General features: G+C 37.0%; 1 protein-coding gene across 3 annotated transcripts in view; it reads left to right on the top strand.

Annotated features, from left to right (window-relative positions):
- rbfox1 (RNA binding fox-1 homolog 1) overlaps nucleotides 1-22,290 on the top strand; it is a 457,674-nt gene that overhangs the window by 369,726 nt on the left and 65,658 nt on the right. The window lies entirely within an intron of this gene.

The following is a 22,290-nucleotide window of genomic DNA, read 5'->3' as shown; positions in this document are numbered from 1 at the left end:
GCCAATGAGGATACTTTATCCTTCACTTTTTCCATTTGCGGACTTCCTGTGCCCAACTCTCTCCATTCTCACTCTGATCTTTGTCAAATGAAGGTTCTGTTGTGACGCTGATTCTGTTTTTCATTTGAAACAAAGTAATTTTCTGCAGCAAATTTTTTATCCATCTATCTATTTAATTCTTATCGCTGATTCTTTCAAACAAACAACTTGGAGAAAGTTGAATACCATATCACAGATATTCATGAAATTGAACCCTGGAATAAAGTTGTACTTTTGATAGGAAATGAATTATCATTCTGACAGGAGATTGGGGTAAATTTTATGACAAGAATGGACAGAGACATTAAGGTCTTTCATACAAACAATGAAATGCTGTATTGGCAAAGATTGCCACCATAGGATCCTAGAGTTGCAATTTCATAGTATTTCTCAACAGAACTAGAGATTTTTAAAATCTCCTCTCAGTGGTTGGTTCTGTGATTGTGCTTAGTTGTCCATCCACTTTTTCTCGCTGCTTGTTCACATTATATAAAGTGGCCACTTTATTAGGTACACCTATACACCACTTCACTAATGCAAGTATATTATCAGCCAATCATGTGGTAGTAGGTCAATGCATAAAAGCATGCTGACATGGTCAAGAGGTTGAGCTGTTGTTCAGACCAAGCATCAGAATGGTGAAGAAATGTGATCGTGATGTGAAGAAAAGTGACTTTGATCATAGAATGATTGTAGGTGACAGTCAGAAAATGTTGACCTGCAGGGACTTTCACGCACAACGTTCTACAGAGTTTACAGCAAATAGTGGAAAACAACAAAAATCATCCAGTGAAGGGCAGTTCTGTAGGTGAAATGGATTGTTAATGAGATAACTCAGAGGAGAATGGCCAGATTGGTTTAAGCTGATAGTAACTTAAAGAACCACACATTGCAACATTGGTGGACAGAAAATCTCTGAATGAACAACACATTGAACCTTGAAGTAGGTGAGTTACAGCAGCAAAAGACAATGAACATATCTGCTGTCATCACTTTATTAGGTACGAGATGTTAAGCTCATTTTTATTCAAACCCTTGTGTATTTATTATTTCAGTAATATTTGAGTAATATTATAAATATATTGTTTGATGAAGTATTCTTTTTTTGTTTACGTATTGCATTATGGGCTATATGTAAAAGTACGTAAATTACATGCATCATTGAGACACATCATGCATATGTTTTCACTTAAAGTAAAACAAAGTTACATTCGCATTCCTGGCTTACTCATTTTCCTTTCAATTAGTTTTAATGATTTGAAGTTACAAAACACAACAATATTGACAAGAAAGTTTTCAGCAGACCCAAAATGACTACTTACCTGTTGAAGCACAACAAGACGTTCAAGTATTTTTTTTAAAAAAGCATTGCAGCACAAGCCTTTTTGGAAGGGCAGCGAGATATCAAGTTTAAAAAAAGAGGTAGGAGACAGACAAAATTCACAGGTTCATACACACATTATAATAATCATAAATTAAAAAAAAAGAAATGGCTGGCTTCATCAGAAAGTTTGCTATATTTGTTTGCATAAGATATAATTGGGTATTGTATACTGAACAAATTGCACAGTATTTTGAACCAAATGAAGTAGCCAATGGAAAGCAAGTGCTAGTTTTGCTGAGTGCATTGGATTTAAAGGCATACAGTTATCATGAAAGTAGTGCAGAAACACTCAGAAATGAAGTCATGGTTGTTTGCAGAATGTTTTAGGTTTCATAAATGAAGTCAAAAAGAAGGGAAGACCATTTCAGCACATGTGGCTGTTTCGAAGAAGTTGTCTGGACATTGTCAGTTCAGTAATGGGTTTAATGATACACTGAGAGATCATTGGGTTTGTGGAATCTTAGAAGAAAGCACTCAAAAATGGCTCCTAATTGAGACACAACTTAGGTTTAAAACAGTAGTTGAAATTACTCTGTCAATGGAAACAGCAGACACAGCCACAACTGAGTTGCAATCAGAAAACCGAGTGTGAACAAAATTGCAACATTTAAACAGAAACCTGCCTGACGAATAAATTGTGTAACTAAAACGAGAAAAGCTGTAGATGCTGCAACACACACAAAATGCTGGAGGAACTCAGCAGGCCAGGCTGCATCTATGGCAAGGAGTAAGTAGTCAAGTTTCAGATGAGATGAGAAGTTAGAGCAAGAAGGTTGGGGGAGGGCAGGAAGGGGTACAAGTTGGTAGGTAATAGGTGAAACAGGGAGAAGGTGAAGTAAGGAGCTGGGAAGTAGATAGATGAAAGAGATAAAGGGATGGAGACGGGGGCATCTGATAGCAAGTGGTAGAAGACCATGGAAGAAAGGGAAGGGAGAGCAGCACCGGAGGGAGGTGATGGATAGGTAAGGAGATGAGGTGTGAGAGGGAAACAATGGAGAATGGTGGGGAGGGGTGCAATTACCAGAAGTTCCAGATATTGATGTTCATTCCATCAGGGTGGAGGCTACTCAGACAGAATATAATTACTGTAACTATATGTTACCATTGTGACAGGGACACAGATATACCAGATCAAAATGTAGATTTAAAAGTGAAAATTGCAGAAAATGCCACAAAGCAGGGCACATACAAAGAGCATCTTGGGTAGACAAAAATAACTGGTCTACACAGTGAAGAGAAAAAGATAAAATGTCAAGTTGCAGTTTCAAAAAGAGCACTAATCTCTGTGCTGTTGTTGAAAAATCTGATACCAATGAGAGTTATGCAGGACTAGGTAGCCTTTGGATTTACATTGTGAAAACCAACAGTAGACAAGCAATATGGCTCATACCAGAGGTGAAAAACAAATTAATTAAAAAGGACTTGGACCCTGGCTGGGCTGTTTTAAAAGAAGTTTGAATAGCATTTCAAATATACTTTATTAAAGCCTGCAGATATCCAACTACAAAGTTATACTGGAGAAAAGATATCCTGTATGAATGACATTCGTAACAGGGAAATACAACAACCATCAAGCCACTTTCGGCTTGTATATAGTAAAGACAACCAGCATTGTGAGGGCATGATTGTCTGAGCCAACTGCATCATACACATGCACCTCATTTAAAGTAAAAACAAAATTAGACTCACATTCCTGGCTCCCTCTTTTCAATTAGTTTTTTATGATTTGAAGTTACCAAAGATAACAATAGCAACGAGGAAGTTTTGAGCAAACTCAAAATGAATGTCTACATGTTGAAGCACAGTAAGCCATCCAAGGTTATAAACAAGCAATGCAGAACAATCTTCTTCAGAGCCCATGGTTGAGTGGGGCTCATGGGCAATGCCACTGGTCCTAGAAGCCAAGATGAACGAGTCTGTGGTGATTTTGAGGTCATCTTCAACCTTGATTGCTGAAAGTTGATGAATACCCTCTGCCCAGTATAGAAGATATCTTTACAAACCTTGCAGGCAGAAAACACTTCAGTAAAGTGGATTAAGCTGAGGCCTACCTACAGATGGAGACGGAAGAAAGCACCCACAAAGGGCTTTATCGTTATATTAGGCTTATTTTTGGAATAACATCTGCAGCTTCACTCTGACAGGTATCTATGGACCAGGTGCTACAAGACTGCCCAGGCACTCAGTGCTACCTGAATGACATTATTATCACTTGTAAGTATGACAAGGAACATCTTCAAAATCTCAAAACAGTGTTAAAAAGATTAGAGTATTGTGAGCTCGGAGCATGACACAGCAAGTGTGAATTCTTTAAACCAAGCATCACTTACTATGGTTACACCATCAATGCACAAGAATTTCACAACAGAGCAGGGAAATATCAAGCAGTGGTGGATGCACCAAGGCCTAAAGGACGTGTCGCAGTTGTGGTTCTTTTTAGGATTTGTCAGTTGTTATAACTGGTTCCTGCCAAACCTGGCTACTCTGCTTCACCCCTTCAATTTATTACTAAGAATCGGAAAGAAATGGCAGTGGATTAGGCAGAGTGAGGTGGCTTTTCAAAAGGCAAATGAAATGGTGATGTCAGACACTGGACTCACACATGATTCATATCAGCCTGTGTTGCCTTGCCTTATGGTATGGGAGCAGTATTGTTACATGCGATGTGACAGAAGTGAACACCTTTGCATCACGTTCCCTTTCCACGCAGAGAAAAACCATGCACAAATTGACAGAGCAGCCCCAAGTCTAGTGTGGGGTGTAAAACGTTTCAACCAGAACTTGTATGGGAGAGAGTTTCCCCTCATCAACCACTAGTGTCCATTTTCAATCCGCAGAAGGCTGTTCATTTAACAGCAGCAGCAGAAAAGGAGAGATGTGCCCTGTTTTTTGGAGGACACAATTACAAGATCAAATTGAAGAGGACAACTAATCATGGAAATATTGATAGAGCACCTTGGAGAAAGGAGAATAAAGCTGTCTGGTGTTATCAGAACAATTTCCTGCAGTCCCAGAATCAACTCTTGAGGAGGCCCCAGAACCTGAGATTTTCTTCACCTTCTTGTCAGGAAAGAATTTATCCCACAAGAGTAAGAAAGTCTCCGCAGTGATTAAATCTTCAGTCATGAATAGGATAATTTAAAATTTACTATGCTGTGGATCTCTGTATAGTAGTGGTATTATATAGTATACTGTGTATATAAGTTGAGATGCATTTTGTATTGAGTTGGAGTTTATATGTTTTTAAATAAGCAGGGAGGTGTTTCGTGTATTTAATATTTCAGTAATATTTGAGTAATATAGTGAGTAAGTTGTTTGATGAAGATTTCTTTGTTGTTTACATAATGAATTGCAAGTTATATGTAAAAGTATGTAAATGGTGCACATCATTATGCCACTGTCACACGTCATATGTATGCTCCTTACTTAAAGTAAAAATGAAATTTGACTCATATTCCCGGCCTCCTTATTTTCCTCTCAATTCATGTTAATGCTTTGGAGTTACAAAACATAACAGCCCCAATTTTGGACACTCACAATACCAACGTTTTATCCCTGTCCTTAATTGTCTTTTAGAAATTAGTGATGATTTGCAACCTTGAACTGAAGCTCTGTATAAGAATTCTAAATCTTAACCCAGAGGTAGTGAAGGATTGATGACAATATCCAGGTTTTAGAATAATTTCTGTGGCTCCTGCCATTAGCCAAGAAAACAGTTAACCATGACATCTGCCAGAATTGTAGGCAGCTTCTTTTCCTTCAGCATGAAAGCTTAGGGCATAGTGTGTAAGAGAAAATTAACTCACTTTCAATAGTAGCAGGTAGACTGACATGATCAGCAATTCTGTGACTCAAAGCCATTGCCAACTAAATGGAATACAGGCAGACTTTTTGTTGTTCATGATCACCCTAGACAATGCTGCCTTTTTGAAATTACAGTAGTATGTTTTCCTGACAGATAAAGAGACACATGGGATAGCTCTTTGTGTGTGCAGAAATATTAAAAAGATAAATCACATTACCATGGGAAGATATTACGAGTAAATTATTGGTAACTACGTAGCAATGCCAAATAAGGCAGACCTAATTCTAAGTATTTTGATAGAAATTGTTTTGAGAGAAAAATAAGCATCCTACAGAAATGAACTTTTTGTTGTTGACATGATCTACTTCATCACAGGAGGAACAGGCCATTAATTGTCGTTGAGATTGTGTGAACTACTGGCTCTCATCTGAGGTTAACACGAATAATTAAACACTGCCTCATTCTCCCAACACTGGATATAAAGCATGCGATTTTAGATATGACTAGATGTCGACTGCATTGGTAGAAGTGGGGATTAGGATTTTCTCAACTATTCACAGCCGAAATAGACGATTCTCCACAGTTTCAGACTTGTGTAGGTAAGTGACTGAAATGAAAGAGGAGAAATACTTAGAATAAGTTCCCTTCATTGTTAACTGTTCCACTCATGATTTGAGGAAATCATTGACTGTAATTTAAGTAACTTCTTTCATACTAAGAGCCTGAGCTACGATATTTGAAAGCATGGACTTAATCTCCATGTGTGATACGCACATGGACATTTTGGTTATCTGCTTTACATTGGGAAGTATGTTGTGAAAAGAAATGGGCTGGTACTACCATGTTGATGTCTATTATCTGAGTATCCATTTATTTTTATTTAAACAATTTGACAATTTCCTTTGTGAAACATGCTGAGAAGAAATATTGAATAAATTGGGATAAAGGTGCTGAAATAAAGACAATAGACAAACAACAACTGAAGAAAGCACAGCAAGAAATGAATTTTCCAATCAATTTATTTCTACATACACCATAGAACTAAGGAATGTACAGAACAAGAACAGACTTTTTGGCTCACTAAGTCTACATCGACCATGATGCCAATTAAGCTAATCATTTCTGTCTGTACTTGGTCTATATTCTTCTGTTCATTGTCTGATCATGTAAATGTCTAAGTCCCTCTTAAACTTTACTCTCATCTCTTCTTCAATCACCTCCAATATGCTAGAGAAAACCAAATTTGCACTTACTCTCCTTATAGCTTGTTATATATTGCTTTTTATTTTGGTTAAATAATGCAGTAAAAATTTTGGTTTTATAAAGGGTTTTCAGTGCATTTGCCACTTCTGTTATTAGTTCTGCACTTTCAAACTTGTGCATGTGTCTTTCACATGAATGAAGTCTCTCAGCAGAGGTGAAAACTTTGTGCTTTAATAGCTTTGGTATGGGATTGGTTATGCTGAGATTTCAGATTCATTTGTAACATGTGACGGTGTGCTGGTAACCAGCATGCATGAAAAGTTAATTAATGAGGGCTATGTCAATTTCCCTGCACCATGTCAATTTGCAGAGAGTTAATTCATCACAAATTGCCCAGCCAGCAGCATGTAGATGATACAATCTGTACTTCATTGTCTTTCTAAATAATGTCTGCAATGCCGTAGTGAAGAAACATAGCTTGGCTTTCAGTTTTTTCATTGAGACTATTGCACACATTGTAATGGACTGCATCCACAAGCAGCTGTGGTACAGTAAAGATGAATATTTGAGAAACAAATTAGCCTGGATTTATAGGCCATTTCTTTGCTGTTGTTGGCACTTCAGAGATTACACACAGAAAATGAAAGATGAAAAATTACCCTTACATGCATTGTGCTGTGATTAAACCAGTATGTTAATTAGAACTTTGATGTCAGGTTTTCATATGCCAAGTCTGATAGCTGGCCTTACATTTCTGAATTTAATTCTTGTTTAGAAACCAATCTTTTGACCGCAAATGGTGCATGTTCTTTATTTTATTGTGAGCAGTTCAATAACCGACAGAAAACATAAGGTACATGGGTGCATTTTAAGTTATATTACATGCTTTACCTCAACAGACCAGTACATTATATGAAGACTGCAGTGCTGCATCAACCAACGTCATTAATAATGTAAGATGCTTGGTGCTATGGATTTTTTTAAGAGATTCTGTTTAGCTAAGAATGCATAGAACAGTAAACTCGTTCAGCTTACATTTTGCTGATCAAATCTATTAAGATTTTAAGTGAGATATAATGCAATACATTAAAATGGTGAAGTCTTTCAATTTAGCTATCTATGTAATGATTTATTTACAAAGAATATCCTTAAGGATTTAGGTGTCCCATTGGCACCAATTTTGGCCTGCATTAATTACATTAAGGTAAGTAGATCAAAATTAAGTTGACTTTGTGCCATACTGATTTACATTTCACAAATAAATAGAACTACAATTTGGCTGAGAAATAAAAGCTTTTGTTAATCCACAGCAGAGCCATACAAAGCCATGAAGATTACAGGCCACCTGAAAAAAAGCATTCATTCATGATGTATAGATACAAACTACGATACTATTTTGTTCTTCCCACTTATGGCATACATGCTGAATTCCCCCCTTACTGTTGCGCATTGAGAAGTAAGATATAACTGCAGACTTATAATACTTCTGTAAGGATTGTGAACTTTTCGATCTCCCTTCCTTCAAAAGTGATGAAAACTGTTTTTTGAATATTTTCCATGTTACATTCTTAATAAGCGAGTCAGTGAGAGGTTGCTTCATATAGATTAGGCTTGATCATTTTACGCAATGGGTTAAGCTTGAGGGCTGAGTTTTCTCTTTGAACAGAGAGACAGGAAAGGCAATTTGACAGATGTTATCAAAGCGAACAAGGGTTTGGTCAAAGTCAATAAAGAGCAAATTGTTCTGCTGGCGTGGAGCTGTGGCACTCAAATGGATCTTTGGGGAAAATTTACGAAAAGGGACAAAATAATTTGATCCATAACAGGAATGCATTGAATAGTCAGTTGTGCTAAAATGGATGTAGGAAGTAAGTTTCCTGAGTTTCCCATTGAAATACATTGTCTTTAAAATGGGAAACTCCTGGGTGATTTGCTTGATACTTGTTTAAATGCTAGGACTATCATGAAGAACATCAGCCTGATATATATTATTGGTCAGAGGGAAGGGATAGGCAGAGTGCTTGTTAGTCCATTATAAGAGCTTTTGCTCATATTTTCAAAGCATAACCTGACTTCAAAAATGCACATTTGAACATTTCTTTCTGCTGCCTTGTCTGTGGAAGAATGCACTATATGAATTTCAGACACTACCTTCTCTGCGAAAATTGCAAAACGATGGAAGTGTTACAACGTAGCAGGCCATGCAGCCTTCTTGGACCATTTTACATCTCCAGGTGAGCCATCTAGTCAATGCTCTTTCCCCACATATCTGATCAAGAGTCTCTTCAAATCCCTCACGAAAGCATCAACTGAATTTTGGGTAGTGAATTCCAGATCAGGATTGCTTATCCTTCAAAAATATTCCTTTCTTCTCCCATGCTGTGTACTTCTATTGCCATTCACATTTCATCTGTGTTCCCTTGCACTCAATAGAAAGAATTGCCCTTCATCGCTTAAAACTTTACAACACATTTCGTCCCTCTCTGTCGTACTCACTTTTCATACAATCCTATGAAGCAGGTGCAGGAGTAGGCCTTACCTAAATGTAACATCAATTCCTCATTGAGTGCTAGATGCTTGGATGAACTGCATGGTGTGATTTTGTACCATATGTCTGAAAGTGCCTGTAGATTGATCCATCAGGCAAAGCAGTAGCAGCAAAATATGTCATTGTGGTTTTCAAGACAAAATAAACTGCTGGAAAGTGAGCTTGAAAGACCGGATAATGTATAAAATTTGAGATTTTTGTCTGTTCAAATACTAACTGAGATCTTAGAATTTTCAAGCAATTTTCTGTTCCCATTGGGATTAAATTAATATGAATTTTAAGAAGTACAAATAGAAAGTGACAACTCTGTGTTAAAGTTTAGACATTTAGCATTTAGGTAGGAACAGAATTCATGGAGCAAATATTAACCAATTTTAGTGTGTGGGAACTCTGAGGAGCTAGTTGAAATGCTGGCCTTACAAACTGCTTGATATTAGTCTCCATTGACTTCAATTATAAATGACCATTCTTTTGAGTATAAATTCAGCAATGTTCTTGAGCTGTTAAATATCATTGCCAGAGATACTGTAGTTAATTTCTTGATCCTTGTTGCTATCCACATAAAGCTTTCTGGCTATTATCTCTTCACCAGACTGACCTGCATCAAAGTGCCAGAAAGCACGATAGTGTAGTGGTGAGCACAATGCTTCACAATACAGGTGACCTGGGCTCAGTTCCTGCTGCTGTATTTAAGGAGTTTGTACATTCTCCCCATGGCCATCTCAGAATCAGAGTCAGGTTTATTATCACTGGCATGTGTTGTGAAATTTGTTAACTTAGCAGCAGCAGTTCAATACAATACATAATATAGAAGAAGAAGAAGAAGAAGAAGAAGAAGAAAAAAATTAATAAATAATTAAGAATCAATTACAGTATACATATATTGAATAGATTAAAAATCATGCAAAAACAGAAATAATATATATTAAAAAAGTGAAGTAGTGTTCACAGGTTCAATATCAATTTAGGAATCAAATGGCGGAGGGGAAGAAGCTGTTCCTGAATTGCTGACTGTGTGCCTTCTGGCCTCTGTACCCTCTACCTGATGGTAACAGTGAGAAAAGGGTATTTCCTGGGTGCTAGAGGTCCTTAATAATGGACTCTACCTTTCTGAGACACTGCTCCTTGAAGATGACCTGGGTACTTTGTAGGCTAGTACCTAAGATGGAGCCAACTAAATTTACAACCCTCTGCAGCTTCTTTCGGTCCTGTGCAGTAGCCCCTCCCCCCATAATAGGCAGCGATACAACCTGTCAGAATGCTTTCCACTGTACATCAGTAGAAGATTTTGAGTGTATTTGTTGACATACCAAATTTCTTCAACCTCTTAAAGTAGTATAGTCATTGTCTTACCTTCTTTATAACTGCATCGTTATGTTGGGACCAGGTTAGGTCCTCAGAGATCTTAACACCTAGAAACTTGAAACTGCTCACTATCTCCACTTCTGATCCTCATAGAGGATTGGTTTGTATTCCTTCGTCTCACCCTTCCTGAAGTCCACAATCAGCTCTTTTATCTTACTGGTGTTGAGTGCAAGGTTGTTGCTGTGCCACTACTCCACTAGATGGTATATCTCACTCCTGTACGCCTGCTCATCTCCATCTGAGATTCTACCAATAATGGTTGTATCATCAATGGGTTTCTTCCAGGAGCTTCGGTTTCCTCTTACAGTCTAAAGACGTAATTAGTCATTGTAAATTATCCTGTGATTAGGCTAGGATTAAATCAGGGGATTGTTGGGACTTGAAGGGTCAGAAAGATTAGCAAATCATGCAGCCAACTAGCATGCCATAGCAGGACAGTAGGTACTGAAGGACATATTCCGCACTGCATCTCGATAATAAAAGTAAATAAATAAAGGGGTGCAGGATGGATTTGAACTGGTGCCAAAGAAGAAGTAACCTTGTTAACTGGATTGGAGTCCAAACTGGATTGGAGTCCAAATCATAACAGACACCAGCATCTCAATGGATGGCTAAATTAAAACAAGCATATGCATATGATCACCATGGAGAGGAGGAAGAAGGGAGTGTAAGAACATATTGATAAAGATTAGAATATATTAAGAAGGTAGAGCGCAATAAGGAATGAGGAATAGAACGGTTAACATCAGCCACAGATCAAGATTGAATGTTGAAAAGACAACTTGAATGAAAAAAAGAGACAAAGTGGTGAAAAGTACCTCTTGCTACTGGTTGCACAAGCAGTTAGTTAATCCTGATAGGCTTCCTCCCAAACTTCTGTGAAGGATCTTGAAGTAGGTATTTGGTCTACTATAATTTTAGGTCATAATATGGCATTAGGTGCCTATGAATCCTGTAGGCTTGGAGACCAAGCAATGAGATCAACGCCTGGACTGATTGAACAATACCACACGAAATTGGTAAATTTTCAACTTATTTTACACTGATTATATTGTGCCCTGGTTTCCTCCCACATTCCACAAAGATGTATAGTTTAAGGTTAGTAAGTTGTGGGCATGCTTTATTGGCACTGGCAGCATAGTGATGTTTGTAGGCTTCAACCAGCACATCTTCGGGTTGTTTTGGTCATTGACTCAAATGACATATTTCACCGTATGTTTCAGTATTTCAATAACATGTACAAAATAAAAGCTAATCTTTATATTTAACTCAATAGCAAACATACCAGTCTCTACCTCAGTTACAGAATTCAAGAAACTTGGATTAGCAGTGCATCTGTTTATAATTGAATGCTTGTTAAAATAAAAAAAATCTTGTAAATGCAAAGAAAGTATGCCAATATTTCTCATTGAAAGATCTGTGCAGTACCCTAGGTGCAGCTGCCTCATCAAACACAAATGCTGGAAACTACAGCAATAACACACCAGATTTTCTAATTCATATTAAGAGAAGTTTTCCAGCAGTGTTCAAATAAATTGAAGAAACAAGATCAGACTATAAGAAATGAAGCAATGACTGCAGTGTCCAGAAGACCATTCCTTCTAGTAGTTTTTTACAGCTGCGCAGACCACCCATTGCTCTAAGCAGGGGATTTTTACACAGCCTGAAAACTGCCAGCACTTTAAATTTGTTTTTGTAAAATGCAAAGTATCAATATTTAGAATGAAAATTGAAATACCCCAAACTTCTGATTCTATTTATTAATTGGATGTAATGAAATACAGTAAAAGAAAATCTTTCTCATTTTGTAAATTTTAAGTTTAGGCAGTGTCAGCGTTCAATGGGTCGGTGGTTTATCAAAAATGAGCTAGCAAATTCCATTGTGTTTATTGTTACTATTTGTAACAGTGTTGGAACTTGAAATATTGACAATGTTGTAGCTCTACAATGTTTCAAAGCAAAGGTTTTGGTACATCTATTATTTATAAAACTTATGGATTATATTCATTAACACAATTAATTGCAGGGTATTTCACAATAATTTTAACATAGATCTCAAAATTATATTTGCATAATTTCAAAATTAGATTAACGTTATATAAAAGAAGATTCCAGCAGCAGAGCCACAAAGGCTATGTGTACAGGGAGCATTTCAGTTACCGAGCAACTGCATCTTAGATGGAACAGTGCGTAAGATACAGGGAAAGAATTAGATCATTCAACCCATTGGATCTGTTCTGCCTATCAATCATGGCTGATTTATTTTTCCTCTAAACCCTATTCTCCTGCCTTCTCTCCATAAATTTTGATGCCCTTACTATTCAAAAACATCTCAACCTCTGCTTTGAATATGGCTGATGACTTGGCCTCCAGAACTATCATTGGCAATGTACTCCACAGATTCACAGCCCCCTAGCTAAAGAAATTCTTCCTTATCTTTGTCCTAAAGGGACTTCATTCTATTCTGAGTCTGTCTGCGCTGGTCCTAGATTTTCCCAACATTTGAAGCATCTTCTTGATGTCCACTCTATCGAGGCATTTCAATATTTGATCAGTATCAATGAGATAGCCGTCACTCTTCTAAATTCCAGCAAATACAGGTCAAGAGCTGTCAAATATTCATCATACACTAACCCTTTGATTCCCAGGATCATTGTCGTAAACCTGCTTTGGACCCTTTACACTGCCAGAACATCCTTTCTTAGATATGGGGTCCAAATATGCTCACAATATTGCAAACGTTCCTGTCCAATGCCTTATAAAGCTTCACTATTACATCCTTACTTTTATATTCTACTCCTCTCTCACACAGTGAATGCTAACATTACATTTGCCTTCCTTACTACTGACTCATCTGCAAGTTAACCTCCAGGAAATCCTACGCTAGGGCATCCAAATCCCTTTGCACCTGCAGTTTCTGAATTTGTCCCTCACTTAGAAAACATTCTGCTGTCCTCTCTCCACTATCAAAGATGCCAGTGTTCGGCACTTTTTAAGACCTTTGAACCAAAATGAGTCAGATGAATACACAGAGTATTTTGGTTCTTTCCATCAATATAGAGAAACCAGGAGAAGGAAGTCCAGTCTGCAGCATGATGACTGAAAACTCTTCTGTGCTGACTGTACACCTGAGCGATCTATGCGATGCAATCAAAATATTTCAAATGGCCATACAAATGCACTGTGCCTATTTTGTTTCTACACAAAATCTACAAGAAATGAACTTCACAAAATTTCCTATTGCCGCACTAATTTAGTAGTGAGTTAATATACACATATTTTATTTGTAATTCTGCAGATACATCCCTTTAAATAAGTGAAATACACCAATGCATCTCTAAAAATTTTATTTTCCAGATATGAGCAATTATCTATCATCCTTAGACATCAACAGGAGTACAATGATTGTCAGTTTATAAAGACTCTGAGGAGTACTGTTTGTTCTTTAAAATTACTTTGATGTATTTGTTGTCTCTATTTGCACTAGGGACATTAGTCAACAGAATATAGTCAAAAATAAAATAATGGAGGCAAATTATAAAAATAAGCAAGTGATTGAATTCGCTTGTTTTTTCATTGCTTAATGTTATTTCATTGAGCACCTTCATATTTCAATAGTATTGTAAAATTAATGATTTATAACACAAAGTAATTTTGTCACAAAGTGGGCATAGTGGTTAGTGTGACACTATTACAGATTGGGGTGTCGGAATTCAGAGTTCAATCTCATGGGCTTCAGTAAGGAGTCCCTGTATGTCCTCTCCGTAGGATGTACACTGTAATTCAGATCACTGATAGAATCATGTCCCATGATTAAGTTAGGGTTAAATTGGGATTGTCGGGCAGTAGGGCTGAAAGGGCCTATTCCATGCTGTATCTCTAAATAAATAATTAAATAAAGTTGTTTAAAATGTTTACTTAAGGCAAACAACACCCCACATAAAAGTAAACTGTCAGATTTCAATGAGAGGTTAATAGACAGAAAGCAGTTTTTCTAATATTGTTGCTTTGTTAGTGAAGTCACATCTTTCTTTCCTATGGACATATGGTGGTCTTATGCAGATCCTGAAGAGAATTCAAGTGCTGAAAATAATTACCCAATAAACCAGTTGTATTGTTTTATGACTTGGAGTTCAAATCTACCTCCTGCTGAGTTTTGCATCTGGCCTATTTTAATCTGTCCTAAAGCACTCAAACTTTTTTACTCAATTTACATTTCCTACAGATTTTCGTATGTTCTTTCATTTAGTCACTGTTGAGTTTTAAGAATTACTTATCTATTTTTGGTGAATAAACCCAGAAGTGTCCATCAGTCTTGGAAATTAGAAGAAAAAAAATGCCACAATTAAAATTCATGAAATTGATCTTTTTTGCAGATGTTCAACTGTTAAAAAAGCAACTGAGTGTTACCATTAAATCAATATGATATATTAATCAGTTATCAGCAGTTGGTCTCAGGTTTTGTTAGGAAGCCATTTTATTTTGCATTGTTGTAAAATGCACAAAGATACCTAATTCAGGTAATTGATAGAATGTTCTTGCATAGCTCAAATGAAATGATGATAATATACACATAAATAATACTATTTAAATATAATACTGAGCAGTGCTGAAATAGAAATCAAACAGACTATTTGTTTACACTCTCACTCTTCCAATCTATGTAAACAGGGATTCAGGTACCTATATGCAGATTTGAAAACCCTTGTTCTGTATCATTCATAACTGTTACATTTCTCTGAAATGTATGAAAGTTGCTAGTAGTTCAATTTGCTGATGTGTAAAGTTTAAGTTTCTTATTGTGATAATGACATAAATGTAATTTTTCTGTGCCTATTCCTTCATTTAATATTTTGTTCTAAAATTGAGAACTGTTCCCATGGACCTTAAGGTAGAAAAAAAGCTGTTCCTCTGTGTAAACGCCAAGCTATGCATGGAGTAGAAACTGAACTAGAAGTTTATATACTAAACTTCATGGATACTTATGTTAAAATATAGGGGTATTTGAAGTTGTTCAAAATCTTATTTTGTTATTAAAGAAAATAAATGAAAATGCAACAGATAAGAATCTAACCAAAACATTTGATTAATGGTTCTGTATTTTCCAATATGCTAAATATTTTCTACAAGGATCTAAAAAAGTCTCTAGAATTTCAATAATTGAATCTCTGACAGGATCTGTATTGTAACGATTACTAGCAAAGAGAAAAAAAAATCACAGCTCATGTTCCCATTTAATCCATCCTTCCAAATCAGTCTATTTGCATTGTTTTTTAGAGTCTACAATATCAGTTATAGATCAGCCTTTGAATCAGAATATTTTTGGCTCAAATTCCATTTCTGGGACATGTCCAAATATCTGGGCTGATGTTGGACTCACACATGTGATATCTGTTGGATGAGATCTTAAAACAAGACCTTCCCTGCTCCTTCAGGTGTCATAACGATAATAAAGCACTACTCTGAAAAAATTCAAGGCAATTATCCACAGGGTTTAGTCAATATATATCCTGTGACTTACATCACAAGAAGAAATTACTTGTTAAAAATTGATCTAGTACTTCCAAAGGCTTCAAAGGTACCTTTAATATCAGAGAAATGTAACCAATATACATCCTGAAATTCTTTTTCTTCACAAACATCCATGAAAACAGAGGCATACCCCGAAGAATGAATGACAGTTAAATGTTAGAACCCCAAAGCACCCACCAGCAAAACAAGCATTGACACTCAAGTGTGCAGCAAACCATCAATAAAGATACAGTCTTGCAGTACCCCAAAGATTACTCATTCACCCAGTAACTTGACATACCACAGACTCTCTCTCTCTCTCCCCCCCCCCCAATAAGGGAAAAAGAGGTGTTCCTGTTTCACAGCAAGTGGGGAGACATAACAACTCGCTGACTTGTGATGTTAAAAGTCTGTTGAGTCACTTTTTCTGAGCTCTGTGCCCAAAGAACTTGGGTTTCTGGGCACACATCCAGCAGCGCTCGCTGCTTTCAATCTTCCGTATCCTCCTATGCTACACCAGTTTCCTGTGGAGGCACCAACCTCCTCCAGAGCCACAAAATCCCAGAACCCTGAAGGCGCACTTGTCTTCTGGGCTACGTCCTTGGTATATTGAACAGCAGCCAGTTGTGAGACCTCGAGAGCGGGTTCCAATCCTGCAAGGAACCAAAAGAACTTCAAAGTTCTTCAAAAGAACCCTGAAATGGAAAAATAGAGATAATAAAGATGGAAATATTCCTGGTGCATATGACGAATAAACTCTTCTCGGGCTTCCAGCCCGATACCAATATTGGTTATAACTGTTGTTTCGATGACAAACTCTGCCATCTTCTTCAGGGATGATGCTTGGGTACGTCTTGACCATTAGTATTTATACCCCACAGTCCATCCCTCCTAATTGGTTAGACTTCATCCAATCAAGTTTCCACTCTTCTATCTTGCTTCCATTTCTTACTTAAAGTGATATCTTCATCTTTGTTAAAATTCCTTTTCTCTAGTTTTATTTCAAGGGCTTCTTTTACCAGAGGGTTCCAAAAGCCATTGGTGTGCCACAGTGGTTTTGTGCTGTCAAAGCCAATCCTACGGCCATCACAAAATCCAACTGACTTAGGTTCCAGGTCACCTTTGACCCGCATAAGCTGTGACTTGAGCTTCCTTACGGGCTTGTGGATGGTATCAATCCGGTATTTCTTCAGCATCCTGGCGATCCTTCCAGAAACCGTGGAAATATAGGGAAGACAGGCAGTACACAGTAGGGGCTGTGAGGGCTAACAATCAGAAGGGGGAGACTACAGGGGTATAAATGCCAATGATCTAGACATGCCCAGGCATCATCCCGAAGAAAATGGCAAACTTTGTCATTGAAATGTTGGTTATAATTGATACCTATACCCAGCTGGAAGCCCAAGAAGAGTTCATTCATCAGATTATTCATTATCACATTGCTATTTCTGTTAGCTTGCAATACATAAAGTAACTCCTGCACTTCCTGCGTTAGAACAGTGCATCTACTTTGAAAAGTACTTCCTTGGCTGTTGAGAAGAAATGATAGGTGGGATATAAATGTTCCTTTCTTTATTAGACATTGCATTCCCAGGTTTCCCACTTTATCGATCAGCTGGTGAACAAGCAGGCAAATGTAATGCCAAGGACAACCTCCCATCCCATGGATAAACTGTGGAATTCCATACCTGAAGCTATAAGGGATGCAAAATTAGTTGACATTTTCAACACCAGCTCAAAACTTATTTATTTAACCGTCCTCTTAACTAACATCTTTATTCTTTTATTTTCATGTTTAGTGTTTATCCCACTGTAAAGCATTTTTGAACTACATTGTCTAAAAAGTGCTCTGTAAGTAAGTTTTATTTTTATTATTACAGTCTAGAAGTCAAACATCTAACTTATCTTTGTCATTTTATACTTTGTGCACCTCCTTTCATGGGCTTGAAGTAGCTGCCGACATAGTGCATCAGTGCATAGAACTGGATTCCAGTGCATACCACCCTTGGCATTAAGCTAGAATGTGTTCATATAGCATCAAGAAGCCCAAGAAAATGGCAATTTTATGGGATCCTCTTCACTGTAGGAGTCACCTTTCACACAAAGAAGATGTTGTTGGAGGCTAATGCCTTCAGCTCCGAGACATTGCAGCAGGATTATCCTAGTCCCAGCAATTTTAGCTGTCATGCCGATGTCATTTCCTTCATTATAAGGTCAGAAAAGTGGATGTTCACTAATGATTGGATCGTGTCCTGTTCCATTTACAACACCTCAGATAATGAATCCTGGGCAAGGTTTGGTCTTGAACATTTGTATCACAAAAATTCCATAGAGTGATTATATCTAATTTGGTGGAATGTAACTATCAGCTCCTGACAATCAATGTCAAACCCCATCAAAATGCTAGGATTACTGTTGTCCAGGAAACAAATTAATTGCAGCAAGTCATTAAGGCTTCTTTAATGTCACCTGTTCAGCTCTGCACTTCTGAAGTCCAGTGGATAAGGATAGTTGGTGTATAGGATGGCACCTTCTCCAGGTTTTATGTCATCCTGGTGTGAATGTATAACAGTATTACTTCATTGTTAACAGATCAAAAGCCTGTAAGCCCTTACTTCTCAGAGCTGTGGCAAAACCTTCACCACACAGCCATTTGAGGAAATAACATTATTACCAGATTGCCAAGGGCAGATTGTAACAAACAATATGCAGTACGCTGGCTTTGCTAGCACTGCTGCAGACCACAACAGAGTGCAAAAAATGTAATTGAGCCACTACTATTCTGGCAAAATTTGGCTGTGAATTTGAAGTTAATGCACCCGAGTTAGAGACTCAATAAATCAGCATCATAGGAGTCATGATAAAGATATTAATAATCACAAGTTCAAGATTTCTGTCTCTCTTAATGGAATTGGTACAATTCGAACCAGAAGCTTTTTAAAAGAGAAAAGACTGATCTTACAAAATCTTCAAATTCTATTTATTGCAGGGTTTTATGTTTTATGTTTTACAGGCAGTTGTATGTGTCCAGTTCAGTGCTCACCACTAGTGCTGTCACATTAGTCTTACTCAATGAATTCCAAACTATTAATCCTCTGCCTATGACCTTGGTTCTGGAATTGGACCAATCAGAAAGTGAAGGATTCTGTGGTTCTGTAGAACCCACAAATCTTTCTGTGATGTATCTGAATGATAGCTCCAAACTCTCAGCATAATCCCAGAATAGCAGAAGTTCCAGATTTACGGTATTACCTATCTTGAAGAGTTGATAATGTTCAAAGGTACCATACTGCCGTAATGCCAACAGTAAGTCTAGTGCAGATACATTACATTCATCTTGGAATGGGAATGCTTTGTCAGGCATCACACTGGTTAACAGGAGATAAGATGAAAATGGAAAATAAACAGAGCCGCTCTTTTCTAGGAGCATTTAAAAAAAATATCCATGATTTTTGAATCAGAAAAAAGTCATGTAATGCTGTGTTCATAACTTGTGTCATACTTATCCATCTGTGAGCTCATGGCAATTTCATGAATTATTTTATCAAACATCTGCCTTTGTTCCATCTTTGAACAACTGCAAAAACCTATGAGCTAAATATTAATAAAATCAGATAATACTGGAAATGCTCAAAAGGTTAGACAGCATCAGCAGAAAGAGAAGCAGATTTCCGACCGATGACCTTTCATTTGAACTTGTTTCCTCCATGTGAATATTATTTTTGTTATCTAATGTACCATTTCAATCTGGTTAGTAAAAATTATGCCATCACCTACCTCGCTTACAGGGAAGTCATCAATATTTTTCTCATTGGTAGTTCGGAATTAATATTTCTAAGCTCTGTTTGTTTTCTCTGAGATGTCGACACTCTCACCATGTTTTCTGCTTCCAAATTTATTGGTCGTGGATTCTTGTACCCAGAATGAATCCTCCATGATCTTGGAGAGGTTTCCATTTTAGAACATGTCTTGGGACTTGAATTCAGCCTGTTCTTTATATCACCTCTTCTGCTAGGCAGTGAGCCAACTTCATCTGGTACTCCCAGCTCATATCCCATTATATCTGGCTGGGTCTGTTCAAATGAGTCCTCCCAAGAAGGGAATGATATAGTGCTGCCATTGGCACACATTTTGAGAGGCAAAGAAAGGAGTGAGGTGCTGTGATTATTACACAGAATGTCTATAGAGGTAGAAATTAATGGCAAAGTATTTACAACCCACCACCACGTATCAACCAGCAACCTAGGGCATAGTCATGACTGAGGGAGAAGAAGATCAGCAGGGAAGGAATGCCCAGAAAATTAGATCCAATGTAGGAACTAGAATTGGTACTGACTAGGCAGTGACACCCCTGGAAGGAATAGGAGAGGTGGAAAATACTAATCAATACTAGAAAGCCACACCACTTGATATTTCTGCTATTTCTCTTGCTATCTACTAGATTGATTGCAGAAATAATAAAAGAAAATACTACTTCCAAAATTTAATTCTTAAAACTGGAATCTAATTTCTTTCATCTCAGAAAACCATGGTTTCTAAAGTTCCGATTACCACTTGCAGTAAATTTTCCTCAGGAAATAATAATGCTGCTCTTGGTTGCTGAAGTGCATGAAATTCCAGCTCCACCCACAAGCTGACATAGATGTGATGTTATCACCTTTTGTTCTTTTTACATTTATCCATATTATAAATTTTCACATAGCAATGCCAAAAATAGAAAGCAAGAATTTTCTTTGTGTCTGATTCCTAGACTTAAACAAAGGCTCAAATCCTCTCCTTGAATCTTTCATTTGCTTCTGAAATGAGCTTACCAAAGCATTGGTGTGCTAGGACAATTTCAAAATTAAATCCAGCCTTTCCAAACAAGGAGAGATGAAAAGAGATGAGTGTATAAATAATTGGTTTAAAACTATGAACCAGTAGTAATATCAATACCCAACATTTGCCATCATTAATTAAATTTGCTTTTGATCTCTGTGTACTTGCAGGTAATAATATTTTCTCCAAATGAAATAATAGTCTTGTTTTGTGATGAAAGTGAAAAAAAAATTGCTTTTGGTACAGCAGTGCACATAAAAAACTTGTACAGGGTTCTATGCGCACAGGAGCACGTCTGCTAGGGCTTCATTCTTTCATCCTTCATGGCACTGTAATTCTGTTTTCTGCAGGTTGTATCTTTGTATCTAAATCCTAACAGGATTACCGTCAAGCTTTCATGTATATGAAAAAGAATCTTGCAAGGTCTTTAACTGAAAGGCGGAACTGCTAGGTGTCAATAGAAGAGCTGGAATCATTATAACATTGGTTTATAATACAGCCAACTACAGGATCTACCCTTCCACTTTTGATTATAGCTACTCTAATGTTTATGAATTCCATTAGAATTTCACAATTAGATTTGTTGGAAAATCATTACAACTATATTAATTAAAATACAAATCAAAACTTCTAATATCTCAATTATTTTCTTCCTGCTAATAAAAATTATGCTGATAATTAATTCACATGCTTTAATGGAGGCTCCCAAGTTGTTTTACTGTTCGTGTAATTGTGAATCTTGCTTTCATTTTCTGGAGAGAGCCATTGTGTGTGGATGTTAATTATATGAGTATTGATCAGCATAATTGTAACAGTATCTGCTTAAAACTTTCATAAGTGTAAAAGATGTTATCAGCAAAATTATTCCTGAGGACCTATAGATGTGTCAGATCTGAGAAATTGCTCTGTGTAAGATAAGATTATTTTGAATCATATTTGTATAAAATGCAGTAACGGAAATAACAATATTGTTTTGTCTATTAAAGTTCAAAGTAAATGTGTAATCCAAGTACATATATATCATCATATACAACACTGAGATCCATTTTCTTGTTGGCATACTCAATAAGTCTGTAGAATAATAACCATAACAGAATCAACTTGGGCATTCGACCAGGGTGCAAAAGACAACAAACCATGGAAAAACAAACAGAAAGAAGTAATAATAAATAAATAAATATGCAATAAATATTAGGAACATGAGATAAAGTGTCCTTGAAAGTGAGTCCATTGGTTGTGGGAACATTTTAATGATGGTGCCATTGAAATTGAGTGAAGTTATCCCCTTTGGTTCAAGAGCCTGATGGTTAGGGGTACAGTAACTGTTTCTGAACCTAGCGATGTGAGTCCTGAGACTCCTGTATCTTCCTCCTGATGGCAGCATGTCCTGGGAGGTGGAGTTCCCTGATGATGGATGCTGTTTCCCTGCGAAAGTGCTTTATGTAGCTGTGCTCAATGGTTGGGAGGGCTTTACTCATGATAATTCGTCCATATCTACCACTTACTGTAAAATTTTTTTGAAGATGATATTTGGGGCACTATATTACTCAAGGTATCCAGTTTTAGATGTCTTCTAGGAAAAAAATTGCAATCAAGAATTTAGGTTGTGTACGAAAT

Source organism: Hypanus sabinus, chromosome 9 (assembly GCF_030144855.1).
Source record: "Hypanus sabinus isolate sHypSab1 chromosome 9, sHypSab1.hap1, whole genome shotgun sequence".
Taxonomy (NCBI): Eukaryota; Metazoa; Chordata; class Chondrichthyes; order Myliobatiformes; family Dasyatidae; genus Hypanus; species Hypanus sabinus.
The sequence above is the reverse complement of the archived record's forward strand: the minus strand, read 5'-3'. Positions and strand labels throughout refer to the sequence as shown.